The 20,147-nt window shown below is 39.4% G+C and overlaps 2 long non-coding RNA genes across 2 annotated transcripts in view; one reads left to right on the plus strand and one right to left on the minus strand.

Annotated features, from left to right (window-relative positions):
- The window catches only part of LOC145459406 (uncharacterized), a 261,295-nt gene that overhangs the window by 30,797 nt on the left and 210,351 nt on the right, over positions 1-20,147 (minus strand). The gene's annotated exons all lie outside the window — the stretch shown is intronic.
- Positions 12,828-13,856, plus strand: LOC145459318 (uncharacterized). The gene is made up of 2 exons (XR_013921346.1): positions 12,828-12,937; positions 13,296-13,856. It is a non-coding gene; the product is annotated as an uncharacterized LOC145459318 (long non-coding RNA).

The raw sequence follows: 20,147 nt of genomic DNA on the forward strand, positions 1-20,147 counted from the left end.
TCAAATCCCGCACGCGTTGTACGAGCTTACTTAGATTTCATGACGTGGGGCCCTCCTACATTTACACAATTTTTGGTTATCATTTTGCGAATAACCGTGAAAATATATGTACACATGAAGAATATGGTACCGTAAACAGTTGTTGATCATTAAATCCTGAACGCGTTGTACGAGATTACTTCGGTATATGAGGGGGGGGGCCTACATTCACGCAATTTTTTGTTATCATTTTGCAAATAACTGAAAATACATGCAGGCCTACCCATGTAGCATATGGTACTGTAAACAGTTGTTGATAATTGAATTTCTGCACGCGTTATAAGAGCTTACTTATATTGAAATAATTTATAGTTAACATTTTGCGAATAACCGTGAAAATATGTACCCATGTAAAATATGGTACCGTAAACGGTTGTCGATCATCAAATTGGTGATTTGTGTGAGAGACGCGATCGCATCCGCTAACGTAAAATTTTGTTGTGAAGGATTATCACTTCCATGATATTTTTGAATAATATTCAACACCTTTTTCTCAGTGCTTTAAAATTACAATAACATTGACAAGAAACTACTACAGTGTATACAGGAAGTATATATTTTCAGTGACTGGTGCATCTCAGTCATTTTCGGTAACAGGCTAACTCCATGTCAGTAGCCCTAAAACAAATTATTTCCGGTTTTTAATTTATTTCAGTTTTTAAATTTGACAGAAATTTGGATCAAGTGATTTTGAAATCTATCCTAGTAGCCTACATCACAATTTCAAGTTTTTAAATGCAATATCCAGCTTTTCAAGCCAGCGCATGATGAAAAACAAGCTTTTCCGGCTCATTCCATCGTAAAATTGATAGAATTTTTGGTAGGTCTGTAGTCTGTACATGAGCTATCTTGTAGAAGTTGATCTAATAGGGGGGGGGGGGTGGGGGAACTTGAGTAGGTGGGGAAATTTGAGTACATTTGACTAAAACTTCCGCTGGTCCAACATTTCTGCTTCAAATTTGTCAGTTCTGCCTTCATTCAGTAGCTCACTATGCAAGCTATAGATAAGACTAATAACCAATTTCCTTGTAGGAAAATTAAAGCTTACACATGCAATTGAAAATTTGTGACGCATTTTTTCATTTTTAACATTGTTTTTCAACTTCTTTACAGGTGACATAAAAATGGTTGTTGCAAAACGATATACCACTCAAGTAGTGATAGTTGATCATACTACAGGGTATAGCTATGGATATTGTCAATGGTGGTGTGAGCAAGTTTTAATTTAAAAAATAATTTTTTGGGGTATTTTGGTTATAGTATGCCATAAGTGGCGGGTAAATTGAGTATACCATTGAATGCGGAATTTCTCTGTCCCACGATTATCAGAGGGGTTGCAAATACTCAATTGAATCTTGTTATGCAGGTTTTGTTAAATATTATAGAATACAATTGTTAAAACAGTCAAAAGATATGCCCAGGAATTATAAGAAAAAGCGAACTCCTAATTACACAACACAGCAATTGCAACAGGCAGTAAAGGAAATTAAGGGAGGAAAAAGCTGTTATACAGTCTGGAAAGAAACTGGAATTCCATATGAAACTCTCAGGAGAAACTCAATTCGAGAAATGCAAAAAATTGGAGCCCCAACTGTACTTAGTAGTGAGGATGAGAAATTGATCGCAATTGCATTGGGAACCCTGGCTGATAAAGGATTCCCACTTGATAGGAAAGATCTGAAACTGATGATCAAATCGTTCCTGGATTTGAAGGGAGTTGAAACACGATTTGTGAACAATATACCAAGTATTGAATGGATCAGGAGCTTTGAGAAGAGAAATTCAGGGATCTCGAGAAGGAAGTCGGAGATTTTGACGAAAGCAAGAGCAGAAGGCCTGTCATGTTGACGAGGAGGAAGAAGCCACACAATCTACAAGCAGTTCCGAGACAGACTTGAGAGGAGTAGAGGACTTGGTGGGAGTAGAGAAGGTTAGGAAAGAGGAGATCAAAGAGTTAGACTGGCTTGTTATTCAATATGGACAGAGAAAGTTTCTGGGTCAAGTAGAAAATGTGATGGGTGGAGGAGAAACACTGGAGATTAATTTTGTTCGGTACGAACAGAGCCGGCAACCAACAGGATGTCTATTTTCCTATCCCTGCAACATTGATATGGAGAATATTTCATTCAATGAAGTAATTGGAAAAGTCAGCACCAATTCCAGGAAGAAGAGGGGTTCTCATATTTGATTTAAATGCAAACAGTTGGTAAAACATCACCATTGAATTATTTCGTTCTGCGGTTCGTTCTGAAAAAGCTTCTCTTAAACCAACCGTAGCAGATTTTGTTCCAGTTTCTTTTTTAAAAACTTGTTAATATACTCAATTTTCCCATACAATGACTCATTTGGGTATAGCATGGGGATAAGGCTTACTTCTAGTGCTATTTGGACAGTATACTCAATTTTCCCACAAAATGGGGGTAAATTGAGTATACTAATTTCGAAAAAAAAATTGCGATATTTTTCTACTCTTAGCTGATTGAATCCTCAAACTATTTGCAATCAAAAATTCAACCATACAATGTAACAAATATCAACCAACAACCTTTTTATTGGACAGTTTATGAATATGACAGCTGCTCGAACTTGAAAATATACTCAAATTCCCCCCCCCCCCCCCGCCCTATATCATTCAAGTTACAATTTAGCTTTTTTGTGTACGGCACTCAAGTTTACAGTCATTGCTAATGAAAATCATTGGAGTATCCCTCTCATTTCTGTCAACTTGAAAATTTTCATCACTAGTCATCATATGGAAGCTATTATAAGAATGCTGAAAAATTAGTTTTTAGGAATATATAGTTTTTAAGTTGTGACAGCAATGTATGTTGTAGGCAGAAGTAGGCGGTTTGGATAATGTTAAGTTCCTCTTAAAACTAGCGTTCGAAATCTTCGTGTGGACAGTGTTGCGCCAACAAGATTTGAATTTGACGCTGTGTATGAACTGTTTTTGAAAATTATTTTGAGCCTTGTTCTGACCCCTTCATTTTATTGTCAGGTTCAAGAGCTTCTTCTATTTTATCTTTAGGCGTTTAGACGATATTGTCTGGCTAAGCTGTTTTATTGCAAGCATTCATTGTAAAATTTACCATAAACATGCAGCTGTCTTGGTTAGGAAACTTCTGGGACAAGTGGTGATTTGTAATATACCGGTATTTGTTCTTTTCTGTAGGTACTTTTGCTGTGTTAGCTGTTAGGAATAAATAATTTTATTTTCACTGTACAAATATAGTCCATGAGTTAATCCTTGTTGAGTGATCCGGTAATAATTCTTGAGGACCATAAACTCTTCTTGGTTGAGTCATCTTGTCAAAGAAAGGAAGTCATTGTTGTTTGTTGTTGTTGTTTTGAGTATTCATGAATCATAATGTCTCGACTGCTTCGGTAAGTTTACACCAAGCCAATATCATTTTGTACCCGTATGGTAGTTTCCATGTAGTTGTTCTATTTTACTTTTGGTGTCATATTTGCTAGATCATCATTTTGATTTTTACATTTTTGAAGAAATAAATGCATCAATTCAATTGTCCGGTCATAGTAGTTTCTTCATTCATTGGAAGTTTCAATTATATGTATGTGTTCTATAAACTTCATTGTTTGGTCACCTTAGTGATCGATTAGCCCTTGGTCCTCATTCAGGGTTGTAACCGAGTCAAATATCAATTCTACTTATATTTTGATCTGAGCCAAGTCGAGTCACCAAAATATCACGACTCGAGTCATTGGAATCCTGCCATCGTTTCCTTGAAAAAGTATGAACTTTTTCTTTAGTTTCCATTGCCACTGTATTTGTGATTACTTTCACGCATGAAAATCACATCTTGAACTTGAATGACACAGTTGCCTGTGTACATTGTGATTGATTTTATAGTAAATAGCTACATACAGCATCATCATTCGATATAGTAGGCCTATGACGGAATCTGTAGACATGCAATATATAATAGTCGTATGGAGAGGGGAGGGGGGTCTGGGGGGCGTAGTTTCGCCCAGGGCCCCCCCAATCCTAGGGCCACCACTGCTGCTGCCACAATTCGAGGGTTTGTGTTCTGGTGCATGGGTACAATACAAACTATACCGTTTGACCACAAACTAGGTGAACTTATTCACATTCGCTTGTAAGCAAATCATCAACAGGACACTGGAAGTTCATGTCTGAATCATGACGACGAAACAGTAGTACCGGTAGACTACTGGACAAGTTATTATTCAGCGCTCGAAATTATTGGACCACGATATCTATATATCCCACACATACTAAGATATGCCACCAATTTTCATCTTTTTTCCATTTTATTTTATCTTCAGTTAGTTATTTTAAGCAATTGGTTCATCATGACCATTTTACATGTTGGATGGATTTAGGCATACGTGTTCAATGTTAAAGCGTGTTGTTTGACTGAAAGACCGCTACAAGTCATCTCGGCACATTCCTACCGAGTCACTTATCGCAATCTTGTGATTATTATGAAATTATTACATAAAGTAAGCCAAAAACGTCATTGCGATCGCCTCGCCCACCTAGTTCGACCAAGTCACGGTCGGATTACGCCTGGTCATGGAAACACGTCCGACATGTACAACGCATGCGTCATGGCCTTTCGGCCGACCGTCGGCCGAGCATGGAAACGAAGTAAATGATTAGGGCAGCAATTTCGTTATCAAGTTCGAGTATGGTAGAGATGTGCGCTGATCTGACACTTAGCCTACCTAACGCATTGCGGATTTCACGCAAAAGCCGGTGTATCTGTGTTAACGCTAACTGTGTTCCATACTGAGATAGGTGATGAGATGATGATATCATGAAACAACTAACATCCTCGGTTTGCATTCAAATATTTACTTTTATTTTATATTCTCCAATGTCAATTTCACCGTGAAATTGTGGCCTTCAGGCCATTTGCTTACAATTACAACCCCTGTCAAGCGCGATAGCTGTTTCGTGTTCGATGGCGGCTAACAGCTGATCGCTTGATCAGCCTATTCCTCAGTAAATTTTACGAAAAATTCGGTGTTGGTCTGTTCGTATTAATTTTGACAGTGTACCATACCGAAAACGGTCATGAGGCTACTTCTCGATGATTTCATGTAACAGTGTACCAAGTTTTCGGCTTTCATCCACGTATTTATTCGGTAGTATATTTTCCAAAGGCGATTTTGCAGCAGACATATAGACACTATAGACCAGTGGTTCTCAACCGGGGGTCCGCGGACCCCTGGGGGTCCGTGAAGCATTTTCAGGGGGTCCGCGAAGCCTCTAAGTTTGCAACATGATTGATTACCTAATTTTTTAAGCTACTTAGTTCATGAGGCAGATTGGCTTCGTAACTGCTAAACCTTCAGGACTTACATAAACAGAATGGTCGTCTGAAATGAAATATCCACGCTAGTGGTTCTTAACCGGGGGTCCGCGAGGCCTCTAAATTTGCAAAATGACTTATTACCAATTTGTAACTTTTTTAAAATTAGGGAAATGACGAGACAGTTTCGCTTCAAAACTACTAAGGCTTCAGGAGTCACATCAATAGAATGACACTATATGATATGAATTATCCGACCATGCAAACTAGCTTTTATTACCAATAGCATAGGCCTACTTATACAAGCATATTGTAGTTTAGAGATGTTTTGTTTAGGTTTGGTGAAAATTATTTTTTACTAAAAAGGGGTTAAATCCACATCATGGAATCCATTTTCTCCTATGTTATAGCCTACATATGTGGCAGTCCTGCTCTGCAATACTGCCCTTTATATCAGTTGTATAATAATTGCGTCGTGGTTTCACTTGCTCTTTCGTATCCAGCCGCTTCGGCGGTAGGAAACTTGATAAAGTCTCTCCAGCAGTTGCTGAATCGTGTGTGATTAACTCAGGTATTTTACACATATAACCACTATATATTCCAGAATATCTTGAAGATGAGCTGCAGACAGAAACGACTAGTCTGGACGTGATAATTTCATTGAAATCTATTTCTCAATTTGGGTGTCAAATAATATGTTTCGATGACACACGAAGGTGTCGTCGGAAGAGTCAGGTGGCAATGTTACATTCGCCTCCATCTTTACCATTTTGGAAATTGATTTTCGGAACTTGTTCATATCACATCGAAATGCGTGAATTTTCAGGACACGACCACATAATTTAAGAAATGCAGCTGCAGAATACACTTCGGAATAATAAAATTCCGGCCAATTTGTACATATAGTATGATTTTATTGTCAGGAACGGTCATTATGTGGCTGTTTATCACAAGCCTATAGTTGATATATGCAAATGACAGATGCCGGTGGCAAGACAATTGGGCTAAATTTGAACTAAAACTTGAGGGGGTCCGCGGGGTCCGTGACGGTTCAAAAGGGGTCCGCGAAGACAAAAAGGTTGAGAACCACTGCTATAGACCGTTAGCCGTATGTGTCGTGTGACAGTCTCCAGCCTTAAGGCCAAAATCTCCTATGCTGTACCGGGACCGAATTTCCGAGGCTGCTATCCGTAGTTCTTCAGAATTATGTTTTGGATTCAATATGACATGTCCAATCTATGAGATAACAATTGCGTATGTGTCCGAACTCGTTGACCTTTCCAGTTAGGCTTACGCAATCTCTCGAGTTATAGTCATTTCCATTTCTGCAGATAATTAGTCAGGTATGGTGCGAACATGAACCGTGTCGAATCTTTGTTCCGTACGCCGTTTACGCAGTTACCACACTTCAAGTCACAGCTCACCGGCAGACCTCTCGCGGCACATACGTTAAAATCACTGTTGTCGGGATGTTCGTGTTACCGTACCACCCAAAGTCACTCAACTATGAGTTGAGTGACTTTGGTACCACCAAGTTACTTGTTTACGTTGGAAAACGCCATTGTGACGTCATCTTGATAAAAAGTCGCTTGCAGCCCTTGCCCCACCACCTGATATTGTCACGAGCCGCCACTGGATGCAACATAGGTTGCCCGGTTTCGCCCTCAATTAGGCTATAAATCCACATAATTTAATGAATTTCCAAAACTGATCAAATTTAGCCTGGCAGGACAGAACGACGCCTTGCTCTCTGTACTCACTACCCAGTGGCGGCTCGTGACAATATCGGGTGGTGGGGCAAGGGCTGCGAGCGACTTTTATCAACATGACGTCACAATGGCGTTTTCCAACGTAAAAAAGTAACTTTATGATGGTCACATGAATTTCCCGACAACAGTGATTTTAACGTAGGTGCCGCGAGAGGTTTGCCGGTGAGCCGTGACTTGAAGTGTGGTAACAAATGTTTTATTCATTTATTTTTATTCAAAGGAATATTTTACAAAATGTACGTGAACTAAGAATCGTCCCTATGCCACGAATCAAGTATCAGGTCATCCTTAGTAGCATGCGTTTTGATTTCATGGTAGAGTTATAGATTACGCAAATCGATAGACCCTAAAATCCGACCGTCACCCCAAATTCGAAATCCGGATCCAGTCCGGCCAGGTAAAAAAACATTGAAATCCTGCTCCTGCTCCTGAACCGGACTGTGGCCATCTCTGGTTACGACCAGGTGATAATAGGCAACCAAAGCGGAGGCACCCGGCGTACGATTGGTTCAATAGACTGGACAACTTCTAGACCTCTCATTGTCGCTCTAAAGGCAACTGCGTAAACTACGTACGGAATAAAGATTCAATACGATTCATGTTCGCACTTGACTTGACCTGACTAATTCCAATGACTAGAACTCGAGAGATTGCGTAAGCCTAACTGGAAAGGTCAACGAGTTCGGACACATACGCAATTGTTATCTCATAGATTGGGCCTGTCATATTGAATCCAGAACATCAATTTGAATGGTCTTTGAAGAACTAAGGACAGCAGCCTCGGAACTTCGGTCTCGGAACAACGTAGGACATTTTGGCCTTGAAACTGGAGACTGTGACACAACACATACGGCTCACTGTCTATAAGTCTGCTGCGAAATCGCCGTTGGAAAATATATTAATATATAAATACATGAATAAAAGCCGTAACTTAGTATACTGTTACAAGAAATCATCGAGAAGTAGCATACGTAATCTCATAACCCATTCCGGTATGGTACACTGTCAAAATCAATGCAAACAGACGAACACCGAACTTTGAGTAAAATAGATCGAGGAATAGGCTGATCGAATGATCAGCTGTTAGCCGACATCGAAAATGAAATAGCTATCGCAATTGACAGGGGATTGTAAGCAAATGGTTTGAAGGCCACAATTTCACAGTGAAATGGACATTGGCGAACATAAAATTATGCGAATACTTGAATGCAAACCGAGAATCTTGGTTAGCTGTTTCATGCGATCATCGAGATATACCATTGGAAATATCATCACCGATCTCGTTATGGAACGCAGACTATAGATTAGCACAGCCCGACACCGGCTTTTGCGTGAGATCCGCAATGACGTAGGTAGGCTAAGTATCAGATCAGCGCGCATCTCTACCATACTCGACCTCGAAAACGAAATAACTGCCTCAATCATTGAGTGTCAACTTTAAGACTTGGCACCGCGTTCGATACTAAAATCAAGACATACCGTGTGAAAGCTCATGACAGATCTAGGTATGGAACATCGTTAAAATCAATAGAGACCAATAACGGCTTTTGCGTAAATTTGTTGGCGATAAATGAAGAGTCAGCTCTTACTCGACTTTGGAAACGAAATTACCACCCACATAGTTCAGTGACAAACATAAAACTTGTTACATCGGTCGATACTAACACTTACCGTGCCAAATGTCATGACCGATCTCGGTATAGAACATCGTCAAAATCAATGGAGACCAATACCGGCTTTTGAGTAAAATCCGTTTGCTGTACTATGTACATGATAGATCAGCACACACTGAACTTCGGAAACGGAATTACTACCATTATCTTTAAGTATCAAGCCTAAAACTTGGAGCAGTGTTAAATACTACCTTCACGACATATCATACCAAGTTTCAAGAATTATCATGGTGCGAAACACCGTCAAAATCGACCTATACCAGCAAAGGTCGACTCAACGCATATTACGGTAACCGAGTTCAGATATAGATACGATTGTTACATCACACCTTAGGGGCGAGTAGGCATATTTGCCCCGGTAGCTCGGCCATTTTACGAATAGGAGAGACTAAATCACCGTTTCTTTATTGTGCGCGGCTTTGAGAGAATAGATAGTGAAAGCTTGTTATGAGCGCTACCGGGGCAAGCCCCGGCTAGGCATTCACAAAGCGAAAACACAGAAGAGAATTCGATTTTCGCAGAGACTTCGCTATGTATGGGCGTTTGCAAGCGAAAGCACAAGAAGAACGCGGGTTTCGCTGTGATCTCGGTATATATTGATTGCTGTGCGTCTATAAATGGTTAAATTGTTATTGAACAGAATTTTAGGTGGGGCAATGCCCCAGTTGCCCTATAGGACGAGCCGCCACTGTCACTACCATAGCATCAGGATTAGTCTCAGGGTGACTTACCTTGAAATTAATTAATGGATGTCTTGTTCAATGTTTTTTTGTTATTTTCAAACAAGTTTGGAGAAATTTGTTAGCAATGTAAAAGACTCAACAACTGGAATGCAGATTCAAAATTGGCATAAGATATACCTTATGTATACTATTAGATCAAGGGTGGGCAGCCTGCGGCCGTAGAAGGGAATTTGAGCGGCCGTCGACGCCTAATTCAATTAGTATGTGTTGGCGGCCGTAGACATGCAAATTGCAATTACGAATTCACTCCCGCATTTTCGAGAGATTTTAATTAATCTTGAAGACTTCATTTTTCGATTTTAATGCAGTAGCGCCCTTCTTAATCTGAGCCGGAATGGGAATTGGCAAGAAATAACAATTCGTTCGCGGCCCTGGAAAATTATCGCGCTCCGCGAGACAATATGCACATCCCGGCAACTATTCATAACATTGCCACTCGCGATTTCGGTGCGTACAATAGGCCATTGTGAAAAGTAGAATAGTCCGGAGTTCACCGGGAATGGGTATGGACAGTTTACCGTAAGAATTTTGCGTCCAGATCGTTCATTGCGGCTATGCCCTGGAATGCGGCCTTATGCTACATAAGCAATCGAAATGCGGCCATGATTATCAAAAACGTTGCCCGCCTCTGTATTAGATGATGTGCTCTTTTTGACATGACGATAAATGCAAGGGGGGTCAGGGGGGCGCGATTTTTTTGACCATCTCCAAGGGGGGCGCGTGTCAAAAAAGGTTGAGAACCACTGATCTAGACCCTTCTGTTTTTTCTGTATGGTTGTAGTTCTGGTTGCTGATATTGAAAAGTGAGTGGTTCTATAGTTCTAGCTACGCATTCAAAATATGACTTTTCAAACAACTAGAAAGCATGTCTTGTAGTTTGGCGTGAATAATGATACCGTTGTTCTGTTACATGATTTCTTGGAGCCATTGCTAGCTCAGAGTCATCGCTACCAACAGCGGAATACTAGGGGTGGGTATTGAGGTTCGAATTCCATCCCGATTTAAACGAGAAATTTAATTTGAATGATTCGGAATTGAATCGAGTTGTGTTTTAATTAGTTGTTGCGGATAGTTCTAGTTCCAGTCCTAACGGCGAGTTTAAAAAAGTGGCTAGCTGTCATTGTAGTTCTAGTTGCGAGTTTTGAAAGGTGATTAGTTCCAGTTCTATTTCAAGTTTCCTATTTTGAAACTCCCATTGTTTGTACAAGTCTTGTCACTATTTAACTAAACAGCATTGACCAAACACGCCACTTTCCATCTATTAGTAAATACCGAGTCGCATGTCTTAGTGCAGTGGTGCTCAACCCGGGTTGTGAAAGATTGCAAGGAAGCGCAAGTTATCTGGGAGTAATGACTTTAAAGGCTGCTGCACACTGGCTTTGCGACACGACTAAAACAGGTGATTCCCCGATCAGACATGGGGTAATCGCGATTAGTAATCGTAATCGATTACGACGATTACAGCATTTTCAAGTAATCGTAATCGCAATCGATTACATTCGAAAAAATTCCGAAGTAATCGTAATCGTACTCGACTACTTCCCAAATCTAATCGATTTATTTGTGAAAGAACGATTACTTTTTATTTGTACAAAGACTGTGACATAAACTGAACACTCGTAAACAAGGAAGAGATGCTGTAAAAAGTTTGTGATCGCACAAACGTCTGATTTTGAGACGCTACTGCTAATTATTACGTCAGAAGTATTAGCTTCGCTCGTCATTGCGTAAGAAGTAGCCTATCCACACATAGTAAATTGATATTCGATGTACCGTACATTATAGTGTGATTGTAAGAACACCCGCCGTGGTGAATATCAGGTTATCAATACACTCCAGACGCCACTACCTCGCAGCACGATAATGATTACCACTCTGCCTAGCTTCAAATAGTAACGTATGTATTGATGATTGGTTATGTTTAGTTAGACACCGTTTGACCGTTTGCTGCCTGGTGAGCAGTAGGACTATGTAGCAGCCTACGTACACCGGACAAAGATTTAAAATTTTGTACTCGTCTAACAAAACATCACGGTTTTCCACAACGAAGCATTAAAAATCAACAGCTGCTGATATATATCATAACCGAGCCGTTCTTTGTCGTTTCTCGTTATATCAGCTTGCAATATCTGTATTTAGTCGAAGGCAGAATTTTCTGTTCACTTTATCTTATTCTAATATGACTCTACTTGAAACGGGCGTCAATCCTTATTTCACAATTCTTTACTCAACTTTTGGACCTGCCGCGATAACCATCCGTTTATATAGCATGTTAGCAGATGTTGTAGGTAGAATTGAACCAAAACAGCAAATCGTCACCCGCTTGGGCCCTCACAAGGTGGTCATTTAGGTCAATTTTCAAGTTGAACACCTAATTTCGGCAATCATATTGGTACTTGTAGTTGCATTATATTGCTATTCATTTTTCATCCTCTCTCAGCCCCCGATGGTAAGTCAGATTTACCTGTAGCCCTGGGGGCACATAAATTCATAATTATAACATCTGGTAGGCTATGTTGTGATAATTACTTTATTGTATGTTGTTAATTTGTCACCTCCGGTCTGTTATACAAGCAAAAGATATTGTAGTCGCCGAAACGTAGCAGACTAAAAGAAAAACTTTCGTGAGACTGACACGCAAATTGGCAAGCCTTCATTCCTTCGTGGGTGCCCTGAAGGAAGAACATGACTATTAGTCACGCCCACCCAGCGCGGCTATTGACAATGGACATTGGACAAATACGCCAAATTTCGACCAAGGTCTTTCATTAGTAGCGCACTCCGTGGAGTCGCATATTATCTGAAACGGCATGTCTTTTGGTGTATCGTGGCGCGGTAATGACCGGAGCCGAAATGCCTATTCACATGTTTTTTTCTTGAGTGGCAGATGTATGCATATTAAAATCAAGCTATATAGAGCAATGGTTCTCAACCGGGGGTCCGCAAATTTCCAAATAAGAAATGGTTGATAACCGAACTTGTATTTTTTTTAATTAGAGAAATCACGAAGTAGCCTACTTTCGCTTCATAACTGGTGAAACGCCAGGACTCACATAAATACAATGGTCGCGAAATGAAATATTCTACCGTGCCAACTCATTTTAGTTGCCTAATTGGCAATAGCCGACTGATACAAACATATTGCCGTTTGAAGACGTTTTGTTGGGGGTTTGGAAAAAATTTGATTGCAAAAATCCTCAGCGCAATTCCAGTATAACCCCAAGATGAGCTGTTAGATAAAAATGACAAGGCTGTAAGTTATACTGGTCCCATATTGTCTGATCTTGTTTGCAATCAATTTTATTTTCAGCAAAATGAGGTTGATGAAGTCAACTGCCTTCTTCTTCAAGCCAAATGGAGTGACAAACGAATGTATGTTCCAGTTCCGAGGGCATGTCTTATCATTGAATCAGGTAATCTTTCTGTTTTATGGGCCATACAAGTTTAGAAAGACCTGCAACGTTTTGCTGTGAATTTCATTCAAAGTTACATTTCTGCATTTTCACTGTTGCCTGGCAATGCCTGCCATGCTAATGTAAATGTCAAAATGGCCGAATAGAAAAAAATACAGACCTGAATAAAGATATTTTTATTAGTCGTTTTGCTGATTTTAGTCTTACTCTAACTCAGTGATAGGATTTCACATGTAGCCGAGCGCCTTTCCCGTGCTTCTGTAACCTACCTATCTCAAATATTTTTATTTATTTCTGCATAAAAATTATAATTTTCCTTGGCATATTCAAAACTTTGGTATTTCATCATCTTTTCAAGGAGCACCACTCGGAGTCGACCAGTAAAAAGACGGAGCCGCCATGGCACGCCTCGGAGCAAAGATTCATCAAGCCTTGGTTGCAGCTGATCGCAAGAATATAAAAATGCTTCGGCGAAGATGGAGCATTCAGAATGATTATTGACATTTTGAGCTGCTATGCATTGGAGTTATCATATCCTAAAGAAGGAGTTCTCGAACTGGGGGCGTGCATTTGAAGGGGCGCGCAGTACTGCAGTCAACTGAATTTTTTTTGACGCGGTGCGATTTACCTCTATCTCATAGCTATTTCTCTTTGTATAGACAGAATTTCATATTGGACTATTCTCTCCTTAGCAGCTATTAACTTCCATGCCCTCAAACTATCCATCCGTTGGGATTTCTAGCATTCTGGTTGTTTTTTATTTTAAGATATGACGATAAGGGGTGTGTGATATTTTTTGCTATCATAAAGGGGGGGCTGGCAACCACTGCCGTAATGACTTCCAGATTTCATTTTTTTGCAGCACACTGTGGTAAAGGACAACAAAAATATTTTCTATAAATCTGCAAAATTTGTATTGCATCGAAGAAACCATTCTTGTTGTTTAAACTAAAAGTGATTGGTATTACCCTGATATAAATACTTGTAATGCAAGCACTAGGATATTTTTGTTGCCTGGTTAGCGGGCCCAATTTCATTAGGAATTAAGAAATACTTGTGGTTGGTTTTCTTGGTAGTGGTAGTGGTACTGATACATTTGTTTTGTTTGTTAATAATAAACTTTGCAATTTACAAACCATAATTTGATACGTTTTCCATAAGTTGTAATGATTTGCGTTGATCTTGTTTTCTGCTAATGGAAGTAACCAATGAATTTGACTCAATGCCCCTGTCACGAAAAGTTAAGACACTACATGATATCTTGTTATCACTATCCCAGTGCATCGTTTTCATTCCCATGATTGAGTGAGTTGCATGATATTTGTAGTGAGTTTGCTCTGAATCATTTGTGATGTTGGTGATTTCATGAACTATTCCGGAAACGGTTTCTATTGCTGATTTGAATTTATAAAATCCTGTCACAGCAGCTATTGGAAATTTGAATGTTTGCACGTATTTATTCAATATTCACCCATGTTGGGTGTTATAAGTGTCATTTAATAATGAAGCAATAAAATCCGATTTCATTTTGAGCCCTGCGTTCCGGTGACAGGTCAACCAGCCACTTTGAGACTGAACACTTGTTTAGGTAAACACTTTAAATTTAAACACTTCGCAACACTTCTAAGTGTTCAATTTTGGATCACAAATCGTGTTCAATTTTCCGGGTTGAGCAACACTTCTAAATTTAGAGTGCATGTATGTTGCAATCAAACATACCCAAAGGTACCGCCGGAAGCGTTACGCGTTATTATTACATTCACTATATTTGTGGAAATGGATTTTCGGTACTCGTTCATATCAAATCGACGGCGTGTATTTTCAGGACACGGCCGCGAATTACCAGAAATGCAGGTACAGAATTCGCTTTCAAATAACAAGAGTTTTCCCAAATTCTACATACACAGCATGATGTTGATGTTTATCACTAGCGTACAGTGGGGGTTCGACGGGGGTCCGTGACGGCGCAAAGGGGGTCCGCGAAAACAAAAAAGTTGAGAATCACTGATCTAGAGACATTTAAATAGCGAAGCTCGAAGAAAATTTTCATGTAACTCGAATCTCTCGAAAATACCCTATATATAGTTTATGTTGGATTACGAAATACCTTTGAGTCCCCTTCGAGCCCTATTGGGCAGTTGGGGGAGGGGGGGCAGTTACGGACCTTGCAAGAATGCAGATCGTTAGGTGCGATAAATCTTCCCCTATAAAATTGGGCAATTAGTATATTATAACGTAGCATCATAAATCAGTGTTGGGATCAAGTAACTACCTTCGAGTCTCGAGTCATCTCGAGTCATTGCACATTTTGACTCGAGTCAAGTCAAGTCAATCGATTTTCAAAGGTGACTCGAGTCAAGTCAAGTCACTCGTTTTTTGGAGGTGACTCGAGTCAAGTCGAGTCAAGTCAAGTCAAGTCACGAGTCAAGTCACGATTCGAGTCAAATTGAATTTTCGAAGTATATGTGATGACCCAACTGTGTGACTGTGTGCTAACTGTGTGAAGGATAGATTAATTGGCCATTTATCTTGAATCAAATGACGATTATAAAGTTAAATATTCATTCAAAAAGGTGTTTTATCGCTCACGCACACGTAGAACTGATAATAAAATACGTGAGTAAGGTGAGCTACATGCTACAGTCTGATTTTATCAGTCACTATAAAGCAGGGGTGGGCAAACTTTTTAGCTCGCGGGCCGCATTCAACATTTGAATCCATTCGCGGGCCGCACAATATAAAATTGGGATACTAAGCCCAAATCCAATATTGTTATATGATTATATAGTGACCAACGACATTGGAATAATATATATGCATTTGTATATTCAAAACAAACCGAACATTGATTTGATGATAACGTATACGCGTTAGAAACATTGACGAAAATTTATAAGCTGGTTGTCCTCATGGTCAAAATTACACATGAAGGTCGGTTGTCCCGATTATGTATGGATGTAAAATTGAGTCTGTGAGCAGCGATCTGTTCAGAGATATGCTATGCTGATTGTACTTTTAGTTCAACGCCAGTACACACAATGCTGACAGCATCATGACCATCATGTTACTTTTAAATGCGCTACTACAATATATAAATATTATAAATATAAATACTTGTCCAAACACAAAGAACGAATCTATGTAACACACTCACGAATCGGTTTTACTTTGAGATCTTGTTTTGTCTTAACGCGCAAAGCGCGAAAAATTTCTATAATTCATGATTGAATCGGTCAATATGATCGGGAATTGCATATATATTGCTATCATTTTTTATCCTCTCTCTTCTCACGTTATCAGATTTACCGGTAGAGCTGTGTGAGGTGTGTTGGAAAAGGTAGGACCGCTAAATAATAAATAAAAATTATCGGGCGTACCCGTTGGTATAATGACCTCGTTACATGATGCTATTTCGTGATCTCGTATCTGCTATGTCAAAAGATATTGAAATCGCCTAAACGTACTAAACTAAAAGACGTACACGATTTCAAACTTGTATTTCTTTACAGGCAAATAAGGTTCCCTCGAGATGGCATTTGTCTTCTGAGGCTCAAATCTCCAGGATAGGAACATTCGGCGCCAGCCATTTCGATGCCTTTGGACAATTAAACAATATATGCAGGCCTATACACCTCGAAGTTTTTGGTCAGAACAAGGGCAGTCCTTTTCGGCCAAGGTCTTCTCGCTGCGATCGTTCTGGCACACTTCTAGGAGTCGCATATTACATTGTTACATGGCCTATAACTTCATATGTCTAGGTGCGTCGTGGTGCAGTGATGGCTGACGCCGCAGTGCACATCTCTATAAATCATGCGTATTTTTTGTTGGGGGAATGGTACCAAACAATCAAGTTCGACAACATTAAATCGCGCCTATCGCGATTTTTTTTTGAAAATGTTGCATAAATTTCTAAAAAACTACTTTATGATTTATGTTAATTCACAAAATAATTTTAGCTCCCCAATTGGATGGTTTGGGGTGCGGTAGTTACGGTACTGGTAACAATATTATTTATCATTATCATGTTGAAATATATTGAGAAAAAGTTTAATGAAGCCCCCACAGTAATTCGATTTTTGTACGCATTTTCTCAGTTTTTTTACAACGTTTCTTGAGGCCTTCGCGGGCCGCACAAAATGGTGTTGCGGGCCGTAGTTTGCCCACCCCTGCTATAAAGGATCGAATACGAAGCCTCGAGAAGTTGAACAAATTGATATGGTACAATAGGCACTACCGACCTACACCTCTGTGAGAATATAAAGGCATAAACTATATTCGTTCGATTTAAATCATACAAGAGTGTTGGTAAAAGTGAGCACTGCGCAATGTAAGCACTAAGCTGCCTAAGAAACAGAGATACGATGCGATTAGATAAATCTACTGCTACTGCGACAATGTAGGTGTGATGGTTTCGTAAGCGGTCAATTTATTTGTGATGTAACAATGGATGATCAGTGAAACTTATAATGATTGAAGACTGGTTGCTCTCGCAAGTGACACCGGCGTATCGCTGACAACCAAAACATACATAATATAGGGTGATTTAATCGACACCGTTTACTTAATGACTTGAAATTGACTCGTGAATTTTGCTCCGAGTCACGAGTCAATCCGCATTTCTGAGGCGTCGAGTCAAGTCAAGTCAAGTCATTTTTGCAAAGTGACTCGAGTCAAGTCAAGTCATACGAAAAAGGTGACTCGAGTCTGACTCGAGTCAAGTCATGACTCGAGTCATCCCAACACTGGTGACCAGTATGATTTCACGAAAGTATCGGTGAATATAATTTAGGTGGAGGGTTGGCGTGGTTCCGTTCACGCCACATTGTCGCCCTTCGCCCATATGAAATAATTCATCACAGTATATATGGCTCATCATAACGTTTGAAACTGATGTTTCGCAATATAGCATTTTCTTGTCATATCGTAATTTAGCATGTCCGTTGTTCGTGGCGTGTCCTAATCTATTGACTTTTTTAGTTTTAGAGCTGTTTTAGCATACCACCTTTGAAACTTTCTAGAGTAAAAACATGAAATACATATTCTGCTTTTAGAAGTAGTATTAATATTTCACTTTCTATTCCCAGTATCATATACTTTGAGTTATAATTGATATCAGTTCTTTTGTCTGGATAACATACATGTTGAAGTATAAAAGCAAGTGCAGTAATGCCTTGTATTTCTGGAAATAAAGCTAAGCAATATGGCATTTTTACGGTCCACCATATTTTTTATTAACGTTTAGTAATCACGCAAAGTATTTACACCGTATCCTATACAACTTCTCCGTACTGCTCTTCGACTAAACTACGGGCCTTATAATATGGGGATGGCGCCATACCATGCTATTTTACAAAACGTGCTGTTCGATAAAACAGAGGATTAGCATCGCATTTCCTTATCAATTCTATCCTTTTCATCCCACGAGGTGGGCGAAAGCTTATGCTATCGATAATTGGATACCTGCTGCTATGCATCAATATGAATCAAGCTCGTCACCTATCACATAGCTCAATTTGCACCTTTTTATAATCCATTCAATCAGGATCGTTTTCACAACTACTTACTTACTTGAGTACTTTTAAAGTCAGAAAATTCTACTTCTACTTCAAGTAGTTTCAGGTTGCTTATGAAAGAAGTACTTCCACTTGTACTTGAGTAGACTTCTTCGTCGCTACTTCTACTTCTACTTGAGTAGCTTTCTTGACTACTTTGACCACCTCTGTCAAATACCCAGGTTATTATTAGGGCTGGGCAAAATCGAGTACCTGAGTGATTCGATTCTGAATCACGCATTATGCTTCGAGTCGAGTCGAGTATTCCAGTATCACTTATTATGACGTCACAACATAATGCACTATGTCGAAGTTCAAATATGTACCTTTTATGCCACCAGAAAGGACAAAATGAGTGTTATCCCTCACAATAAAGATACTTCGGTGTTTTTTCGACCATACCGATTTCATTGCATTTCTTGACAGTGTTGTGGGATGATCATGACTTCGGAAATGTGTTATTTCCAGTAACTTTCGTAGCTTTTTACCATATCTCGTATGCTGCGACACCGCTAAACAAACAAACAATGCTTCCTCAGTGAAAAATAGTATCAAAACTAAAATCCACGTTAATAAATTAATTTTCAGTTGCGAGGAGCGTATAATTTCAGTACTCGAAAAAATCCTGTTTTACTACTCGACTCGAATCATCAAAATTAATACTCGATTCAGATTCGAGTAATCGAATCATTGTGCCCAGCCCTAGTTATTATGTAACTCCACAATCCTCCAATGCAAAATCTCTCTCTTGAATATGCTCATTGCTCATATATATTTCATATGCGGTAATACAGCTTGAATATTTACCTTGATTTCAATTGTAGTTGACTGGCAAAACTGTGACAAAACAAATTCCCATTCTGTAAATGTCTAATGCATAAATTTTTTACAGGGCCGTTATTAACATTTTTTTTATAAATTATAGTCCATTCTAACTTTCAAGAAAAGATTGTTCGTGTATTGAAACAGCCACAAAGTAACCCACAACCGCCAGGAAATTGAAAATAATTTATGGATCTTAATAAAAGTGCAAATCATTATCTTATGGGATTCTGACACGCCAGGCAGTCCGTGAGAACCAACCATGTCATGTTCCACTCTGCTTCAGACATTGAGATATTTCCAAAGATTGTAGTTAAAATGAATAATACTTTGACGATTGGTGCCGGATTGGATTGCTACTCATTGGATCGATTGATGCAGAGAAAAATAGTCTTGCTGAAAGACTATGCGTATTATTCGAGTGCGAGAGGTGAGGAGATGGACACTACAATGCAATCTGTGGATAATTTCGTGTGCCTTGTGAATATGACAACCAAGTTCAGCTACAACTGCCATTTAAAGCCATATTGCCTTACAGGTGATATTGCTTCACTTGTACTAGCTGGAAAAAGATATGCTGCTACCGCAAAACTGGAGATATTCTTATGCCGCAGAAACAGTAACGAAATTCGTGAGCAGGGAAGATTATCAGAGACAAGAAAACAACAACAATGATAAATTTGATACGGACATTTTTGCCAATCCATCGAGCAGACTACCTCATTATCACCAAGTCTTCATCTGTTATTGGAATCATTTTTAGCCTGATCAGGAAATCTGGCCGCACCTGCGATATGGTAATTTTCAAAGAATAATTGATTTCCAAAGAGGCTTGA

Source organism: Botryllus schlosseri, chromosome 16, assembly GCF_051294905.1.
Source record: "Botryllus schlosseri isolate E-star chromosome 16, Bs_hap1, whole genome shotgun sequence".
Lineage (NCBI taxonomy): Eukaryota > Metazoa > Chordata > Ascidiacea > Stolidobranchia > Styelidae > Botryllus > Botryllus schlosseri.